We start from the raw sequence: 15,621 nt of genomic DNA on the forward strand, positions 1-15,621 counted from the left end.
TAGACCTGTGGAGACTCAGTTACAAAGATTTGTAAGGATTGTTTGAAAGGATTGTTGCTAAGAATAATTTTTTTTCTATAGGACTTAGTTTTGAGAGAATGTAAGATTGAAGATGCTTGGAAGAGAGAGAGATGAGAGACAATTTTTTCTTTCTTTCAATTGGCAAGACAGAATCAGCACAGAAAAAAGCAGGGCTGAATGAAGAGTCACCATATTGATTAGATTGTTTAAACTTCCAGCATTAATTCCATATGTATCAGCCATGTGAATTATACTGGTTTTGCTTAAGCTCATCTGATTTGGGTTATAATTTAAAACCTCATTAATACACATTATAAATTAGAAAAATCAGTGAACAATTTTTGGTATTTGGATTTGTTTGACCTCTTTTTCTTGAATATTTCTTTTCTTTTGGCTTTTATGATACCTCTACCTATTGATATTTCTTCTAAAGTTCACATTAGCTTAACTCAGACTTCTCAGGGTTTTTTTTCTCTGTCTTTCTTCCTTTAACACTGGCATTTCTCATGATTAGATCCTTAGTCTTTGGTCTCATCATACTTAAATGAACATCTTTACATGTCTTAACTAAATTAATATCAACCAGAATTTATCCATCTTGACTCACTGATTCTACCTCTTAAGCATCTTTTATGCACATCCCTGATTACAGTTAACCCTGCTCCTCTGTATTAATTCAGGCTTTCATAAAGTCTCACTTGAACTATTAGCATTTACCTCTTATCTTTCTCATTCCAGTCTCATCATTTGATTATATGATCACCAGAGTGGCAGAGCGTTACTGAAAAATTGACCATGTCATTTCCTTACACCATGCATAAGGAAAGTCAACAGTGCCCAGGATATGGGCATAACTGATTTCTCTGTCTTCATCTGTTGACCTTCCTTTACACCCTTTGCTGTTGTCAGAAAAGGTTGCCTGGAGTTCCCTGAAAAAGTTAAGCTTTCTTATGGTTTGGTTTCATTGCATCTGCTTTCCCCTTTAAAATGTATTTTTCTGTGTGTCAGTCGGCTGAACTTATGATTGTACCTTAAGTCATAACTCATATGTTTACCTCCTCTTGGAAACATTTATCCAACCCTCTTAGACAGATTCTGGTAGTTCTCTGTACTTACATTGTCAGTCTAGTACTACTCAATTCCAAAATTTATCACATTACATTATCATTGACTATAGCTCTGCCTCTTTTCTAAATTCTAAATAATGAAAGAAAGAATAAATTTTAATTAATCTTTGAATATCTAGGATATAGAATGGACAGTAGGCACTTAGTAATCTAAGTGAATGCAATAATAAGGCAAGCATTATGTTTTTTATCATAATTAAGCAATGAATATAGTTTCATTTACCTTCTTCACCTACAACTTTACTTATGAACTGCTTTTATGTTTGCTAGATTTTTTTCTGAAAATGTCTTCAGTAAGCATAAAGGTAGTATAAAACAGGATGAATTATACATCTACTTCAATCAGATAAAACTAACAGCAAGCCGAAGCATATAAAAGGGGATATATTACATTCTTCTTTTTGCAGATTCATAAATTAAAGTGAAGGGAGTTAGGAAACTTGCCTAGGAATATGGTGCCAGTAAGTTTTGGAGATAGACAAGGACTTAAGGCTTTCTAATTCTAAAACATTTACTTTTTCCACTACAACACAATTTGTTGTTTAGGACCAAGGGAACAAATGTTTGACATTTTGGAAGGATAAACATTATGATGAGCCTAAGGCTTGTCAGGTGACTGATTTTCACCACCATTGCTAAATGCCAAGGAAAATCACTACACATTTTCTCATCTGCTTCAAATCTTTCAGTTGTCTTCTGACTGGGGTGACCTTCAGAAGCTTAACTGATACCTAGATCCTTGATACTTTTATTATCTCTTTTTCCCTACTGCAGTTATCATATTTTAACATATCAAATAATCAATTTAATTATGATTTATATTATTATTTTCTGTTTCCATTCACTTGAATTTAAATCCCATAAGATTAAAAACTTTTTTCTATTTTGTTTACTAGTGAATATACGGAATCAGTAGAAGAGCCAGGTACATATTAAGTGACCAAGAGATATATGTATGTATATGTACATGTATATTAACACACATATATGAGTATGTATGTGTGCATATGTATGGGTATGTGTGTGTACATATGTATGTATATGTACATGTATATTAACACACATATATGAGTAGGTATGTGTGCATATGTATGGGTGTGTGTGTACATATGTATGTATATGTACATGTATATTAACACACATATATGAGTATGTATGTGTGCATATGTATGGGTATGTGTGTGTACATATGTATGTATATGTACATGTATATTAACACACATATATGAGTATGTATGTGTGCATATGTATGGGTATGTGTGTGTACATATGTATGTATATGTACATGTATATTAACACACATATATGAGTATGTATGTGTGCATATGTATGGATATGTACATGTATATTAACACACATATATGAGTATGTATGTGTGCATATGTATGGGTATGTGTGTGTACATATGTATGTATATGCACATGTATATTAACACATATATGTGAGTATGTATGTGTGCATATGTATGGGTATGTGTGTGTACATATGTATATATATGTACATGTATATTAACACATATATATGAGTATGTATGTGTGCATATATATGGGTATGTGTGTGTACATATGTATGTATATGTACATGTATATTAACACATATTTATGGGTATATATGTGTGCATATATATGGGTATGTGTGTGTACATATGTATGTATATGTGTATGTGTACACACATACCTATATGTATTAGTCTGTTTTCACACTGTTGATAAAGACATACCCAAGATTGGGTAATTTATAAAGAAAAAAGAGGTTTAATGGACTCACAATTCCGTGTGGCTTGATAGGCCCCACAATCATGGCAGAAGGCGAAAGACACGTCTTACGTGGTGGCAGGCAAGAGAGAGAATGAGAACCAACTGAAAGGGGTTACTCCTTATAAAACCATCAGATCTTTTGAGACTTATTTACTACCATGAGAACAGCATGGGGGGACTGCCCCCATGATTCAATTATCTCCCACAAAGTCCCTCCCACAACACGTGGGATTTATGGGAGCTACAATTCAAGATGAGATTTGGGTGAGGACACAGCCAAACCATATCATTATATATATGTACCGGTTAGGAAAGAATGAACAAATGAACAAATGAATGAAGAAACACAGAGCCAAGAGTGAGCCAAGAATGCATATACATATATATATGCACACATAACATATGTTCCATGTTTTTAATATACATATGTTTATATTTGTATATGTTCATGTGTGTGTAGCCCATATCTTTATGTTATCTTGGTCAATTTATCTATTCCTGTCACAATGCATTATTGCGTTATAATAAGTCTTGGCATTTTCTTCTTCAAAAATATTTTGGTTAATTAGGGCCTTTTGGTCTTCCATAACAATTATAGGATCTTATTGAAGTTACATTTTTCAGAGCTGGCACCATTAATTTATTTCATCTTACAGGCTCTTTTTACAACCTGACATTGACACTCTTTCATCAAGAATGTGGTCTGTGTTCCTACCCTTTGAATCTGAGTAGCTCTGTGATTATGACAAAGGTGATGTAAATCTACTAAGGCTGAGTCATAAAAGCTGTTTAAGCTTCCAGTTGGCTCCCTGTCCCATTAATGTACCTCAAGAATCCAGAGCTGAGGTGTAAAATATCTGGCAACTCTAAAGCAATGGTGATGAGAGATCACATTGGAAGAATGTATAGAAATAGAGAGAGATGCCCAAGAAGCCCCAGCTGTTCCAACATCAACTGTTCCAGCCCTCAGTTTAGGTGCCAAGCATATGAGAAAGAAAAGCTTCAGACATCCTAACCTCCTCCTTTATGCAGTTACAACTGCTGGGATGTTTAGTTGAGCAGAAATAAGAGATTCCCAGAATTCAGCCCAAATTCATGAATAAAATAAATATTGCTGTTGTTTTAAGCCATTGAATTTTCAGGTGGTTTCTCAGGCAGCCAGAGTAATGGAACAGTTTAACACACAGATACACAACACATCCCCCTACAAAATGTTGAAATTTTAATAACAATTCTATTGAATCTATAACTTAATTTGGGGAGAACTAGAATCTAATTGATATTGATAAGAACTTTCCAGTCCATGAACATGATATACATTTTTATTTATTGAGACTCTTAAAAGTCTTTCAACAAAGTTTTATAATTTTCTCTATATATGTTTCACACATTTTTAGTTTAGTTTTTCATAAATACCTTATATTTTGTGTCATTTCTTATAAATTTTCTTTTCTCTTTACTTATTTTTAGACAGCCTCTCACTGTGTTGCACAGGCTGGGTGCAGTGGCACGATCTCGGCTCACTGCAACCTCTGCCTCCTGAGTTAAGGTGATTCTTGTGCCTCAGTGTCCTGAGTAGCTGAGACTACAAAAATGCACCACCATACCAGGCTAATTTTTGTATTTTTAGTAGAGATGGGGTTTTGTCATGTTGGCTAGGCTGGTCTTGAACTCCTGGCCTCATGTGATCCACCCACCTCAGCCTCCCAAAGTGCTGGGATTACAGGCATGAGCCACTGCATCTGGCTTCTTCTGAATTTTCTAACTAGTTATTACCACTATATAGAAATAAAATTGTCTTTTTTTTTTTTTTTGAGATAGGATTTTGCTGTATCACCCAGGCTGGAGTGCAGTGGCTCGATCACAGCTTACTTCAGCCTTGAACTCTCAGGCACAAGCCACAAGCCACAAGCCACAAGCCATCCTCCCTCCTGCCTCAGCCTCCCAAGTACTGCACTACTACGCCTGACTAATTTTTTTTTCTTCAGTAGAGATAGGATCTCCCTATGTTGCCCAGGCTGGTCTCAAACTCCCGGGCTCAAGTGATCCTCATGCCTCAGCCTCCCAAAGTGCTAGGATTACTGGAATGAGCCACTACAGCTAGTGTATGATTATCTTTTTTAATGCTGATTTTATATCTAGTACCTTGCTAAACTCTTTTCAGTTCTAAAACTTGCTATTATCATTTGAGTTTTCTACATAAAAACTTTCTAACATTTCTTATTATTTACAGGTTATTTCTTCCATTCTAATAGAATATTAGCATTTGTCATTGATTCTAAGATGCCATTGATTATAAAATGCAAAAAAAGTTTTACAAAATTTGTGCCTTAAGTTAATAAAAAAACAGTAATTTTTTCATTGCCTTACTGGGATGATTTAGATCTTCACTATGATGTTGAATAGAAGTGGTGAAAGGGGCAGCCTAGTTTTATTCAGATTTTTACAGGGAATGCTTTCAAAAAATTTCACCTTTTTCTAACAAACTTTGGAAATACAAGTCTATCCTTGAATTTTATTGAAGGCATTTTCTGCTTCAATTATAATAATCATTTTTTTCTCCAAATGTGATGAATTACATTAGGTTATATAAAAAATAATAAACTGTGTACTTCTAATAGGAGCCCAGCCTATTAGGAAAATAATATTACTAATATTTAGTAAGCTAAATATAATATTTTAATGCATTACTAAATTCAATTTACTGATATTTAGTTTAGGATGTTTGAATCTATTTTCTTGAGTGAGATTACTCTTTATGTTTTCTTTCTTGTACTATCTTTTAGTTTCGATATTAAATTTAGTATCAGATGTTTATGTCTTTGTCCATAAGCAAAATTGGTCTTTTTTTTCCTCTTTTATTCTGTCATTTTAAGGTTTTATTATCAAAGTTATCCTAGGCTCATAATATGCAATGCAACTGTTTCCTCCTTTACTCTCTATATAGCATATTTTGTGGAACATTACATTAATTTGTTTTTTGAATAGTTCATTCACCCTCTCTCAATTTATATATTATTATTGGCTATATTTTATTTATTTAAAGTTTTTTAAATTGACATAAAAATTGTACATACGCATTGTGTACAACATGTTGTTTTGAAATATGTACACATTGTGAAATGGTGACATCAAGCTGGTTAATATGTGCATCACTTCACTTACCATTTCTCTGTGGTGAGAACACAAAATCTACTCTCTTAGCAATTTTCAAGAATGCATTGTTATTAATAGTCACCATGTTGACCAATAGATCGATTACATTTATACCTCCTACCTAAATGAAACTTTGTATCCTTTGGCCAATATCTCCTCAACACTCTGGCAAATCTCTGGTAATCACCATCCTTCTTTCTATTTCTGTGAGTTTAACATTTTTACATTCCACATATACGTGAGATCATGCAGTGTTTATCTTTCTCCGACTGGCTTACTTCATTTAACATAATGTCCTCCAGGTTAATTCATGTTGTCACAAATGGCAGGATTTGCTTCTTTTTTCAAGATGAATAGTATTCCATTATGTATATCTACCACATTTTCTTTATCCATTTTCTGTCAATGAGCCAGTGAGCACTTAGAGTGATTCCTTATCTTAGCAACTGTGCAATATGAACTACGAAGGCAGATACCTCTTCAATATACTAGTTTCATTTCCTTTGGATATATACCCAGTAGTGGGATTGCTGGATTATAAGGTAGTTCTTTCTTTTTTAAATTTCAGAGGCACCTCTATACTGTTTTTCTTAATGGTTGTAGTAATTTACATTCCCACCAACAATGTTCAAGTGTTCCCTTTTCTTCACATCCTCTTCAACACGTGTTCTCTTTTGTCTTTTTGATACAGCCATTCTAATAGCCATGAGGTGCTAACACATTGTGGTTTTAATTTGCATTTATCTGATGATTAGTGATTTTTTCCATACACCTGTTGGACATTGGTATGTCTTTTTTTGAGAACTATCTATTCAGATCCTTTGCCCATTTTTAATTGGATTATTTGTTTTTTGTTTGTTCTTACTATTGCGTTGTTTGAGTTTCTTACATGTCTTGGATGTTAAACCTTTATCAAATATATGGGTTGCAATTATTATCTCCTATTCCGTAGGTTGTCTCTTCACTGTTGTTTCCTTGGCTGTGCAAAAGCTTTTTAGTTTGAAGTAATCCCATTTATCTGTTTGCTTTATTTTATTGTATTTTATTTATTTATTTATTTTTTTGCCTGTGGCTTTGGCTTCATAGCCAAAAAGCCATTTCCCAGACCAATGTCATGGAGCTTTTTTCTTATTTTTTTTTTTTTCTAGGAGTTTTACAGTTTCAGGTCTTATATTTAAGTCTTTAATCCATTTTTAGTTGATTTTTGCCTATGGTGTGAGATAAGGGTCCAATTTCATTCTTCTGCATGAATGTAATTATCATTGCACCATTTATTAAAGAGACATTATTTTTCTCGTTGTGTGTTCTTGACACCTTTGCCAAAAATCATTTGACTATAAATGTGTGGATTTATTTCTGGACTCTATATTTTGTTCTGTTGGTCTGTGTGTCTGTGTTTATGTCAGTACCATGCTTTTATGGTTAAAGCTTTGTAGTTGATTTTAAAGTCAGGGAGTGTGATGCCTCCAGCTTTGTTCTTTTTGCTCAATGTCTTTTTTGGGCTATTCAGGGTTTTTTTGTGGTTCTGCATGAATTTTAGGATTGTTTTTTCTAATTCTGTGAAAAATATGACTGGAATTTTGGTAAGCATTGCATTGAATCTTTCTATCGCTTTGGTAGTATGGGAATTTTAGCAATATTTATTCTTCCAATTTATGAACACAGGATATCTTTTTATTTATTGTGCCTTCTTTAATTCCCTTCATCAATGTTGTATAGCTTTCAGTGAATAGTTCTTTTAGTTCTTTGGTTAAATTAATTACCAAGTATTTTAATTTTTTTGGTAAATATTGTATAAATGCAATTGTTTTCTTGATTTCTTTGTAGGATAGTTCATTACTAGTGTATAGTGAGGCTACTGATTTTTGTATGTTGATTTTATATCCTTCAGCTGTCCTGAATTCTTTTTATTAGTTCTAACAGTTTTTTGGTAGAGTCCTTAAGGGTTTTCTATATGCATGATCATGTTGTCTGCAAACAAGGACATTTTAACTGCTTCCTTTCCAGTTTGGATGCCCTTTATTGTGTCTTTTGCCTCATTGCTTGAACTAGAATTTCCAATACTATGTTGAACAGAATTTGTAGGAGTAGGCATCTTTGTCTTGTTACTGATAGGAGAGGAAAAGCTTTCAACTTTTCACTATTGAGTATGATGTTACCTGTGAGTCTGTCATATATGTCCTCTATTATATTAAGGTGCGTTCCTTCTATACTTAATTTGTTGAGAGTTTTTTTTATCATGAAAGGATATTGAATTTTATCAACTGCCCTTTTTGCATTTATTGTTGTCATATATTTTAATGTTATATTAAAACATTACAAGTTGTATTTTTTAGGATGTCAAAGTCTGTTTAGAATTTTTATGATATTTACCACTTTCTTTGCTGCTCATTGCTTCTTGAAATTAAGACTTGTATTTTGAGAATTCTGTCGGAATTATGTTATTTACATATTTTTTAGCGAAAGTTTGTTGGTGGTAAACCTTAAACTTCTTATTTTTCTAAAATGTCTTTATATCTCCCCATTCATGAAAGTTATTTTGCTATGATAATTTAAGACAAGAGTTATTTTCTATCTTTATAGTGCAAATATCATTCACTGTTTTGCTTCCCTGTGGTTGAAGAGAAAACAGCTGTCAGTCTAATTGATGCTCTTTTGAATGCAATCTGCCTTTCGTCTCTGGCTGAGTAAGATCTTTTAACATTCTATAGCTTATATTTCTCTTGCTTGAGATCTTTTGGGTTCTTGAATTTGTCATAGTTACAAACCCCTAGTTTTGAAAAGTTCATAGCCGTTATCTATTCAGTTATTGCCTTTGATGCTATCTCACCTCTTCTATTACAACTCCATTAAGTTGTGTTAGATGTTCCCATTTTATCATTCATGTCTCTTGACATCTATCTCCCCCTCTCTGTTGTATTCTGAACAATTTCTTCAATGCTATTATTCAGTTAATTGACTATCTTTTTTGCTAAGTATAACCTACTTTTAAGTATGTTCCTTTAGTGTTTATTTTCTAGTATATCTTAATTTTTGGAAGTTTTAAAAGTTATTTTTCAAATTCTTTAGCTCTTTACTAATAATCTCAAACTATTATTTAATTTCTTTAAACATATTAAACATAGTGATCAATATATTATTTCTGCTAATTTTAGTATTTAAATTCTGTTTGGGTCTGGTTTTGTTATTTTTTTTCTGCTTGGCTCTGCCTCACAGTACTTATGCTCTTGGGTGTTTACTAGCTGTTGATCATCAGTTACATTTTTTCTGTGGAGATTTTTTGAGGTATCGGATCAAAGTGAGTTGCTCCATATATAATTGGTGTTTGCTTCAGCCAGGTATCTGGAGGCTTTACCAGTCTAAGACTACTTCCAACAAAGCTTTGGCTTGAAGCTTTTATTACCACCAATGCAGTATGTCCTCAGACTACAATATGAGGTCCGAATCTTGGTTACAATTTCTCAAGGAAGATAGCTTTTCATTCACTGACACCAAGTTCTAAAATCATCAATATTTTGTTTTTGTAATCTGTTGAAGTGGGGGCAGTAGAGTGTTGCCCTTTGGTAATTACTTTTTTTTATTATTATTATACTTTAAGTTTTAGGGTACATGTGCACAACGTACAAGTTTGTTACATATGTATACATGTGACATGTTGGTGTGCTGCATCCATTAACTCGTCATTTAACATTAGGTATATCTCCTAATGCTATCCCTCCTCCTCCCCCCACCCCATAACAGTCCCCGGAGTGTGATGTTCCCCTTCCTGTGTCCATGTGTTCTCATTGTTCAATTCCCACCTATGAGTGAGAACATGTGGTGTTTGGTTCTTAGTCCTTGCAGTAGTTTGCTGAGAATAATGGTTTCCAGCTTCATCCACGTCCCTACAAAGGACATGAACTCATCATTTTTTTATGGCTGCATAGTATTCCATGGTGTATATCTGCCACATTTTCTTAATCCAGTCTATCGTTGTTGGACATTTGGGTTGGTTCCAAATCTTTGCTATTGTGAATAGTGCCGCAGTAAACATACGTGTGCATGTGTCTTTATAGCAGCATGTTTTATAATCCTTTGGGTATATACCCAGTAATGGGATGGCTGGGTCAAATGGTATTTCTAGTTCTAGATCCCTGAGGAATCGCCACACTGACTTTCACAATGGTTGAACTAGTTCACCGTCCCACCAACAGTGTAAAAGTGTTCTGATTTCTCCACATCCTCTCCAGCACCTGTTGTTTCCTGACTTTTTAATGGTGGCCATTCTAACTGGTGTGAGATGGTATCTCATTGTGGTTTGATTTGCATTTCTCTGATGGCCAGTGATGATGAGCATTTTTTCATGTGTCTTTTGGCTGCATAAATGTATTCCTTTGAGAAGTGTCTGTTCATATCCTTCGCCTACTTGTTGATGGGGTTGTTTTTTTCTTGTAAATTTGTTTGAGTTCATTGTAGATTCTGGATATTAGCCCTTTGTCAGATGAGTAGATTGCGAAAATTTTCTCCCATTCTGTAGGTTGCCTGTTCACTCTGATGGTAGTTTCTTTTGCTGTGCAGAAGCTCTTTAGTTTAATTAGATCCCGTTTGTCAATTTTGGCTTTTGTTGCCATTGCTTTTGGTGTTTTAGACATGAAGTTCTTGCCCATGCCTATGTCCTGAATAGTATTGCCTAGGTTTTCTTCTAGGGTTTTTATGGTTTTAGGTCTAACATGTAAGTCTTTAATCCATCTTGAATTAATTGTTGTATAAGGTGTAAAGAAGGGATCCCGTTTCAGCTTTCTACATATGGGTAGCCAGTTTTCCCAGCACCATTTATTAAATAGGGAATCCTTTCCCCATTCCTTGTTTTTGTCAGGTCTGTGAAAGATCAGTTAATTGTAGATATGCGGCATTATTTCTGAGGGCTCTGTTCTGTTCCATTGGTCTCTATCTCTGTTTTGGTACCAGTACCATGCCGTTTTGGTTACTGTAGCCTTGTAGTATAGTTTGAAGTCAGGTAGCATGATGTCTCCAGCTTTGTTCTTTTGGCTTAGGATTGACTTGGCAATGCGGGCTCTTTTTTGGTTCCACATGAACTTTAAAGTAGTTTTTTCCAATTCTGTGAAGAAAGTCATTGGTAGCTTGATGGCAATGGCATTGAATCTATAAATTACTTGGGCTGTATTGCTATTTTCACGATATTGATTCTTCCTACCCATGAGCATGGAATGTTCTTCCATTTGTTTGTATCCTCTTTTATATCATTGAGCAGTGGTTTGTAGTCTTCTTGAAGAGGTCCTTCAAATCCCTTATAAGTTGGATTCCTAGGTATTTTATTCTCTTTGAAGCAATTGTGAATGGGAGTTCACTCATGATTTGGCTCTCTGTTAGTCTGTTATTGGTGTACAAGAATGCTTGTGATTTTTACACATTGATTTTGTATCCTGAGACTTTGCTGAGGCTGCCTCTCAGTTTAAGGAAATTTTGGGCTGAGACGATGGAGTTTTCTAGATATACAATCATGTCATCTGCAAATAGGGACAATTTGACTTCCTCTTTTCCTAATGGAATACCCTTTATTTCCTTCTCCTGCCTGATTGCCCTGGCCAGAACTTCCAACACTATGTTGAATAGGAGTGGTGAGAGAGGGCATCCTTGTCTTGTGCCAGTTTTCAAAGGTATGCTTCCAGTTTTTGGCTATTCAGTATGATATTGGCTGTGGGTTTGTCATAGATAGCTTTTATTATTTTGAGATGTGTTCCATCAAGAACTAATTTATTGAGAGATTTTAGCATGAAGCGTTGTTGAATTTTGTCAAAGGCCTTTTCTGCATCTATTGAGATAATCATGTGGTTTTTGTCTTTGGTTCTGTTTATATGCTGGATTACGTTTATGGATTTGCATATGTTGAACTAGCTTTGCATCCCAGGGATGAAGCCCACTTGATCATGGTAGATAAGCTTTTTCATGTGCTGCTGGATTCGGTTTGCCAGTATTTTATTGAGGATTTTTGCATCTATGTTCATCAAGGATATTGGTCTAAAATTCTCTTTTTTTGTTGTGTCTCTGCCAGGCTTTGGTATTAGGATGATGCTGGCCTCATAAAATGAGTTAGGGAGGATTCCCTCTTTTTCTATTGATTGGAGTAGTTTCAGAAGGAATGGTACCAGCTCCTCCTTGTACTTCTGGTAGAATTCGGCTGTGAATCCATCTGGTCCTGGACTTTTTTTGATTGGTAAGCTATTAATTATTGCCTCAATTTCAGAGACTGTTATTGGTCTATTCAGAGATTCAACTTCTTCCTGGTTTAATCTTGGGAGGGTGTATGTGTCGAGGAATTTATCCATTTCTTCTAGATTTTCTAATTTATTTGCATAGTGGTGTTTATAGTATTCTCTGATGGTAGTTTGTATTTCTATGGAATCAGTGGTGATATCCCCTTTATCATTTTTTATTGCGTCTATTTGATTCTTCTCTCTTTTCTTCTTTATTAGTCTTGCTAGCGGTCTATCAGTTTTGTTGATCTTTTCAAAAAACCAGCTCCTGGATTCATTGATTTTTTGAAGGGTTTTTTGTGTCTCTATTTCCTTCAGTGCTGCTCTGATCTTAGTTATTTCTTGCCTTCTGCTAGCTTTTGAATGTGTTTGCTCTTGCTTCTCTACTTCTTTTAATTGTGAAGTTAGGGTGTCAGTTTTAGATCTTTGCTGCTTTCTCTTGTGGGCAATTAGTGCTATAAATTTCCCTCTACACATGTAGAGGGAAATTTAATGTGTCCCAAAGATTCTGGTATATTGTGTCTTTGTTCTCATTGGTTTCAAAGAACATCTTTATTTCTACCTTCATTTCGTTATGTACCCAGTAGTCATTCAGGAGCAGGTTGTTCAGTTTCCATGTAGTTGAGTGGTTTTGAGTCAGTTTCTTAATCCTGAGTTCTAGTTTGATTGCACTGTGGTCTGAGAGACAGTTTGTTATAATTTCTGTTCTTTTACATTTGCTGAGGAGTGCTTTACTTCCAACTATGTGGTCAATTTTGGAATAGGTGTGGTGTGGTGTGGTGCTGAAAAGAATGTATATTCTGTTGATTTGGGGTGGAGAGTTCTTTAGATGTCTATTAGGTCCGCTTGGTGCAGAGCTGAGTTCAGTTCCTGGATATCCTTGTTACCTTTCTGTCTTGTTGATCTGTCTAATGTTGACAGTGGGGTGTTAAAGTCTCCCATTATTATTGTGTGGGAGTCTAACTCTCTTTGTAGGTCTCTAAGGACTTGCTTTATGAATCTGGGTGCTCCTGTATTGGGTGCACATATATTGAGGATAGTTAGCTCTTCTTGTTGAATTGATGCCTTTACCATTATGTAATGGCCTTTTTTGTCTCTTTTGATCTTTGTTGGTTTAAAGTCTGTTTTATCAGAGACTAGGATTGCAACCCCTGCCTTTTTTTGTTTTCCATTTGCTTGGTAGATCTTCCTCCATCCCTTTATTTTGAGCCTAAGTGTGTCTCTGTACGTGAGATGGGTTTCCTGAATACAGCACACAGATGGCTCTTGACTCTTTATCCAATTTGCCTGACTGTGTCTTTTAATTGGAACATTTAGCCCATTTACATTTAAGGTTAATATTGTTATGTGTGAATTTGATCCTGCCATTATGATGTTAGCTGGTTATTTTGCTCATTAGTTGATGCAGTTTCTTCCTAGCCTTGATGGTCTTTACAATTTGGCATGTTTTTGCAGTGGCTGGTACTGGTTGTTTCTTGCCATGTTTAGTGCTTCCTTCAGGAACTCTTGTAGGGCAGGCCTGGTGGTGACAAAATCTCTCAGCATTTGCTTGTCTGTAAAGTATTTTATTTCTCCTTCACTTATGAAGCTTAGTTTGGCTGGATATGAAATTCTAGTTTGAAAATTCTTTTCTTTAAGAATGTTGAATATTGGCCCCCACTCTCTTCTGGCTTGTAGAGTTTCTGTTGAGAATCAGCTGTTAGTCTGATGAGCTTCCCTTTGTGGGTAACCCGATCTTTCTCTCTGGCTGCGCTTAACACTTTTTCCTTCATTTCAACTTTGGTGAATCTGACAATTATGTGTCTTGGAGTTGCTCTTCTCGAGGAGTATCTTTGTGGCATTCTCTGTATTTCCTGAATTTGAATTTTGGCATGCCTTGCTAGATTGGGGAAGTTCTCCTGGAAAATATCCTGCAGAGTGTTTTCCAACTTGGTTCCATTCTCTCTGTCACTTTCAGGTACACCAATCAGATGTAGATTTGGTCTTTTCACATAGTCTCATATTTCTTGGAGGCTTTGTTTCTTTTTATTCTTTTTTCTCTAAACTTCTCTTCTCGCTTCATTTCTTCATTTGATCTTCCATCACTGATACCCTTTCTTCCAGTTGATCTCATCGGCTACTGAGGCTTGTGCATTCGACATGTAGTTCTAATGCTGTGGTTTTCAGCTCCATCAGGTCCTTTAAGTACTTCTCTGCATTGGTTATTCTAGTTACCCATTCATCTAATTTTTTTTCAAGGTTTTTAACTTCTTTGCCACGGGTTCAAACATCCTCCTTTAGCTCGGTGTAGTTTGATCGTCTGAAGCCTTCTTCTCTCAACTCGTCAAAGTTATTCTCCATTCAGCTTTGTTCCATTGCTGGTGAGGAGCTGGGTTCCTTTGGAGGAGGAGAGGTGCTCTGATTTTTAGAGTTTCCAGTTTTCTGCTCTGTTTTTTCCCCATCTTTGTGGTGGTATCTACCTTTGGTCTTTGATGATGGTGACTGACAGATGGGGTTTTGATGTGGGTGTCCTTTCTGTTTGTTAGTTTTCCTTCTAACAGTCAGGACCCTCAGCTGCAGGTCTGTTGGATTTTGCTGGAGGTCCACTCCAGACCCTGTTTGCCTGGGTTTATCAGCAGTGGAGGCTGCAGAACAGCAGATATTGGCGAACAGCAAGTGTTGCTGCCTGATCATTCCTCTGGAAGTTTTGTCTCAGAGGAGTACCTGGCCGTGTGAGGTGTCAGTCTGCCCCTACTGGGGGGTGCCTCCCAGTTAGGCTACTTGGGGGTCAGGGAACCACTTGAGGAGGCAGTCTGTCCATTCTCAGACCTCCAGCTGCGTGCTGGGAGAAGCACTACTCTCTTCAAAGCTGTCAGACAGGGACATTTAAGTCTGCAGAGGTTTCTGCTGCCTTTTGTTTGGCTATGCCCTGCCCCCAGAGGTGGAGTCTACAGAGGCAGGCAGGCCTCCTTGAGCTGTGGTGGGCTCCACGCAGTTCGAGCTTCCCTGCTGCTTTGTTTACCTAAGGAAGCCTGGGCAATGGCGGGCGCCCCTCCCCCAGCCTGGCTGCCACCTTGCAGTTTGATCTCAGACCGCTGTGCTAGCAATGAGCGAAGCTATGTAGGACCCTCCGAACCAAGCGCAGAATATAATCTCCTGGTGAGTTGTTTGCTAAAACCATTGGAAAAGTGCAGTATTAGGGTGAGGGTGACCTGATTTTCCAGGTGCCGTCTGTCACCCCTTTCTTTGACTATGAAAGGGAACTCCCTGACCCCTTGTGCTTCCTGGGCGAGGCAGTGCCTCGCCCTGCTTCAGCTCATGCTCGGT

At 36.2% G+C, this 15,621-nt stretch overlaps 1 long non-coding RNA gene across 2 annotated transcripts in view; it reads left to right on the forward strand.

The window, feature by feature from the left end:
• Positions 1-15,621, forward strand: part of LOC134734052 (uncharacterized) — a 293,059-nt gene that overhangs the window by 162,137 nt on the left and 115,301 nt on the right. The gene's annotated exons all lie outside the window — the stretch shown is intronic.

Source organism: Symphalangus syndactylus, chromosome 12 (assembly GCF_028878055.3).
Source record: "Symphalangus syndactylus isolate Jambi chromosome 12, NHGRI_mSymSyn1-v2.1_pri, whole genome shotgun sequence".
NCBI classification, from domain to species: Eukaryota; Metazoa; Chordata; class Mammalia; order Primates; family Hylobatidae; genus Symphalangus; species Symphalangus syndactylus.